Raw genomic sequence first — 6,000 nt, forward strand, 5'->3', positions numbered from 1 at the left:
CCTTGCCTACCCTGACGGCACGTGCCTGGCTCATATAGATACTTAAACAAATAGAATAGTTTAAAAATACATCTGTGCAACATTGAAGAAACCTCACTTCTCAGAGAAAAACTGTGAACATGACATTGTCCATTTTTATTCATATTTATGGGAGAGTTAATACCAGGTGTTAGGTTCACACAGAAATATAGACCCAGGATTCCCTTTTATTTTTAGCAGGTTTCTTGTATCAACACCCATTTAATGTCAGTGATAGTGCAACACACAAAATTGATCCCCAGCGAGACATGCCAACCTGCTTGGCCTTTCTCACTCATGGAAGAAATAGCTTTGACTCATGCTAAAGGCTGGACAATCTTCTGTATTCATCAGCAGAGCATTGCACAGTAAACTGACCCTACTGGTATACCACTTACAATGTTGTGACAAAAAATGCTACAAATACAAGAGAGATTCCCTGTTCATAAGAAACAAGGCGTACATCTGGCAAGAGAGGTGGCAAGCAACTCCCTCTCTACCATGTTTTACCACATCACGTTGCGGCGGCACAGTGGCACAGTGGTAGCGTTGCTGCCTTCCAGCACCAGAGACCCCGATTCAATTCTGACCACTGATGTTTTCTGGACGGACTTTGCATGTTCTCCCTGCGACCGTGTGGGTTTTCTCCGTCCCACAAGACGTGCACGTTTGTAGGTTAATTGGCTTCCGTAAATTGCCCCTGGTGTATAGGATAGAGCTGGTTTTAATGGTGGTCAGATTTGTTTTTAATTTGTGATTAGTTCAATACTTTTAGGAGTTTAGGTCAATAATAGGTCACTCAAAAACATATGTTGAAGCCAAACAACAAGCCTTCAGGCAATGCAGCAAGGATTTAAATAAAAAAAGAAAGCTTTAAAAAACACATACAGATGGAGATGCAATATAAAATGAGGGGAATAAGCAAGGAAGCTTTATTTCACATTTGCCTGCATTTTTTAAATATATTTCACCTCCCAGATTTGTGAACATGACTCCAATGTATTTCATTGTTATATTTCAGTTTGAATATTTAAGAGATTTAAACTTGCTTTAGTAGAATCTGACTGTCCTGAGGTTATTAGTTATTTTTCTTGGCAGGGGGTACAGCAATTAGCCCACAATAACCAAAAGAGAAAAGGGACAAGTTGAATTCATGAATCTACAAAAAAAGTTGGTTTATATGTCACAAATGTAACAATTCTGACCACTATTAAAACCGGGTTCTATATTTTAGATTCTCTCCTCATTTCACCCATCTTTTGTGAGTATCATATGTTTCACATAGCGTTCTAGACCACAACAACTTGGGAACACATTTGGCATTGCTGCAAAGCAGATTTAGAAGATCACATTCTGGTATGCAAGGTGTGAAATACTTACTATGGTGGCCCCCTGATAAACTTTGACTTTCTCTGCAGTCACTGTTGATATTATTTATCGGATGAACAGTAAATCAATCTGTGGTAGTTTACAATTTCATCCAATAGCTGGACTCTGCAATATAAATACCAGTCCTCAGAATGGTGCGGAAAGTTTCAACCCCCAAAGGAGAGAGAGAGAGTGAGAGAGAGAGTCAAGAGAGAATTTATTGTCATGTGTCCCAGATAGGACAATGAAATTCTTGCTTGCTGCAGCACAACAGAGTATTGTAAGCATAAATACAGAACAGTTCAGTGTGTCTATAGAGCATAGACCATATATATACACACATAAATAAACAGATAAAGTGCAATAGATACCAACAAAGACAGTAAACGATGATAGATAAAACTCACAAGCAATTTCTCAGCTAGTATCAGGCAACACGGCACTTGTGCGCTTACATTTATTGCAAGTTTGCAGAGATAACAATCATTTCTGAGATATTTATTTCAAAATATTATTCGTGTCATTTGTTCAACTTATTTCTGCTACTTTCAGCACAGTCTTTTCTGGTTGTGACTTGTTGGCAGAGCAACAAGTGTGAATGCAGGAGTAGGATATATAGGATATTATTTCAGCTTAACCAATTGGATATAAAAGTGGAATGATAGAGTGAAGAAAAGGAGATGTATTAGAGACGAATTAGCAGGGAAACACAGTAAGTGTAAAATATTCAATTAAAATAGAGAAATAGGAAAATAACAATGAGAATTGTTATATTTTCTTAAAATAATAACAGTTTATTAGTGAACTCCATTTGCAGGTTATGATACAAACTGTTGAGCATCTTGGTCATATATATGTGCACTAGTAAAAGCAAAACCCAATTAAAATAAATTAAGAAACTCATAACCTGGTGCCAAGATAACAACCTCTCCCTCAATGTCAGCAAGACAAAGGAGATTGTGATCGACTTCAGGAAGTTCTTGGAATAAATATCACCAGCAATTTGTCCTGGACCAGCCACAGCAAAGCAATGGCCAAGAACGCACACCAATGCCTCCATTAGAAGGCTTAGGAAATTCAGCTTGTCCCCAACCAGCCTAACTAACCTCTACAGATGTGCCGTGGTAAGCATGTTATCGGGATGTATCACAGCATGGTTCGGGAACAGATCCATCGAAGGCCGCAAGAAATTGCAGAGATGTGGTCATAGCCCACGTCATCACACAAACCAGACTCCCTTTTATGGACTCCATTTACATGTCACGCTGCCTCAGCAAGGCCACCAGCATAATCAAGGACAAGTCTCACCCTGGTCACTCCCTTCTCTCCCATCAGGCAAGAGGTACAGAAATGTGAAAACGCATACCTCCAGATTCAGAAACAGTTTCTTCCAAGCTGTTAGCTGTTGCCAGCTGGCAACACACCAATGAGAGAGCGGTCCTGACCTCCTATCTACCTCATTGAAGACCTTCAAACTATCTTTAATTGGAATTTACCTTGTATTAAACATTAAATCCTTTATCCTGTACCTGCACATGGTGGACAGCTTGATTGTAAACTTGTATAGTCATTTCGCTGACTGGGTAGCACGCAACAAAAACGTTTTTCCCTGTACCTTGGTACAAGTGACAATAATAAACTAAATTAAACTAAAGTAATCCATATCAATTACATTTTTGCACCTTTTAAAATGTTGAAGTTATGATGAGGAAATGGTGCCTTCTCCCAACAGAAGAGTATTTGTACAAATTTATTTACAAAGTTCCCCTTTAACCTTGTAACACCTGGATTGAGTTTGCCCATCTCGACATTATTGCACATCAAAACCTTCAAAGACTTCCCTTGCTTGGAGAACCTTTTATACGTTTGATGCAATTTTAAGCGTTAAAAGTTAGCCTCGACAACCTTTTGATTCAAATGTGTAAACCTTTAAAAACTTGACTTTAGATTGTCCAGTGGAAGAATTATTAAAGCCAAGCGTTCAAGAAATGAAAATTAACTCAAACGATTTTTTTCCAGTTGCCAAAAAAATTATATTAAACTGTCCTAATCAAACAATGTTGCGATATAGAAAAACATCTGAGAAGTTCTATTTAAACAAGTGAAAGCATATGTCCCATTTTTTATGAAAACATTTCTTGAAAGTTATTCCACTTCCCGAGCATATGGTGCCAGGCAGGGATTTGAAGAAATAAACGAAGTGAAAGATTTTACTCGACCTGACCTGCTGAATATTTCCAGCAATGTCTTGCATTTCAACAGCTGTTTAGTGCAGTTTACGAGCCCAGCATTATGTGCTTGTTTTTTTAATCTTCTTAAGGTGAATTGCCACATTCCTCTCCTGCTACCTACAACTCTTCAAGAGAGGCTAGCTGCGAGAAACAGCTATCCAACCACCCTCAGACCTCACCAACAGCAGTTTGTTGTCACCTGTACGCAGCCCAGACCATCACACAAACCAACCTCCGTTCCATTGACTCAATTTACACCTCACGCTGCTTTGGCAAGGTCACCTGTATAACCAATGATGAGTCGCACCCTGGCCACTCCCTCTTCTCCCCTTTCCCATCAGACAAGAGACACAAGAAACTCAGATGCTGGAATCTTGAGCAAAACTTTAGTTGCTGGAGTAACTCAGCAGGTTAAGTTCAAGTTCAAGTGTTTATTGTCATGTGTCCCTGTATAGGACAATGAAATTCTTGCTTTGCTTAAGCACGCAGAAAAAAGTAGGCATTTACTACAAAACAGATAAATGTGTCCATATACCATGATATAAATATATACACACATGAATAAATAAACTGATAAAGTGCAAATAGCAGAAAGTGGTTATTAATAATCAGAGTTTTGTCCGAGCCAGGTTTAATAGCCTGATGGCTGTGGGGAAGTAGCTATTCGTGAACCTGGTTGTTGCAGTCTTCAGGCTCCTGTACCTTCTACCTGAAGGTAGCAGGGAGATGAGTGTGTGGCCAGGATGGTGTGGGTCTTTGATGATACTGCCAGCCTTTTTGAGGCAGCGACTGCGATAAATCCCCTCGATGGAAGGAAGGTCAGAGCCGATGATGGACTGGGCAGTGTTTACTACTTTTTGTAATCTTTTCCTCTCCAGGGCGCTCAAATTGCCGAACCAAGCCACGATGCAACCAGTCAGCATGCTCTCTACTGTGCAGCTGTAGAAGTTAGAGAGAGACTTCCTTGACAATCCGACTCTCCGTAATCTTCTCAGGAAGTAGAGGTGCTGATGAGCTTTTTTGATAATTGCGTTAGTGTTCTCGGACCAGGAAAGATCTTCAGAGATGTGCACGCCCAGGAATTTGAAGTTCTTGACCCTTTCAACAATCGACCCGTTGATATAAATGGGGCTGTGGGTCCCCCTCCTACTCCTTTCAAAGTCAACAATCAGTTCCTTGGTTTTGCTGGTGTTGAGGGCCAGGTTATTGCACTGGCACCATATGGACAGTTCAGTGTATGGACAGTGACATTTCTTATCGGGACCCTTCAGGCAGATTTACGAAATATCATCCGTCCATTCCCTCCTGAGGTTATAGGCAGAAAAGTTTCAGAAGTTAAATTCCTTGGTTGGTAGAGGACTGAAGGCCAGTTAGGAGACTGTCAGCCAATGCAAATGTAGACAATACAATACAATACAATACAATTTATTTGTCATTTGAACCCCATTGAGGTTCAAACGAAATGTTGTTTCTGCAGTCATACACACAAGAAAGAACCAAGACACAACACAATTTACACAAACATCCATCACAGCGCATCTCCTCCTCGCTGTGATGGAAGGCAAAGACTTATCTCTCCCCTGCACTTCCCATTCCCCTCCCGATGTCAGAGTCAAAGTCAAAGCCCCCGGCGGGCGATGGTAATTGTCCCGCGGCCATTAACGCCGCGCCGGGCGATGCAAGGCCGCGCTCCGGGTCTTGTTGTTGGAGCCCCCGGCGGGCGCTAGCAAAGTCCCGCAGCCATTCCAAGCCGCGCCGGGCGATGATGTAAAGCCCCGCTCCAGGTACTCTTCAACCCCGCAACTCGGGCAGGTGAAGTCGCCGTTGCGGAAGCCCTGAAAAGCGGTCTCCCAGCAGGGACCCGCGGGCTCCCGGTGTCACTGTCCAACAGACCTGCGGTAAGCCTCCGAATCTCCGGGGTCAGGTCGCAGCCGAGCGCCACCACAGCTCCACCCGCTCCGAACTCGGCCAGCTCCATGATGGTAAGTTAGTCCGCAGCTCCGCGACTGGAGCCCCAGGTCGTTCCTGCCGGAGGCCACTCCACGGTGCTAGGCCCCAACGACAACGGAGACCCGACAAAGAAAAGGTCGGGTTCTCCGTGCAGGGGATAGATTTTAAAAAGTTTCCCCCATCCCCCGCCCCCCACACACATACCCACACACATACACAAAAAAAAAAAATAAAAACTAGATTCAAACGAGACAAAAAATAATAAAAAGACAGACGGACTGCAGAGGCCGCTGCGACGTGAGTCGCACCGCCCACCGGAATTTGGGTTACAACAAACATAATTAAGTGTTTATCAGCAAATAACTGAAGACAGAGGTGTCAATGTTGACATTAAAGAGCTAAAATTAAAGTTCATAAACAGATATTTCATTCC

The sequence above is a fragment of the Amblyraja radiata genome, chromosome 6 (genome assembly GCF_010909765.2).
Source record: "Amblyraja radiata isolate CabotCenter1 chromosome 6, sAmbRad1.1.pri, whole genome shotgun sequence".
In the NCBI taxonomy this organism is placed as follows: domain Eukaryota; kingdom Metazoa; phylum Chordata; class Chondrichthyes; order Rajiformes; family Rajidae; genus Amblyraja; species Amblyraja radiata.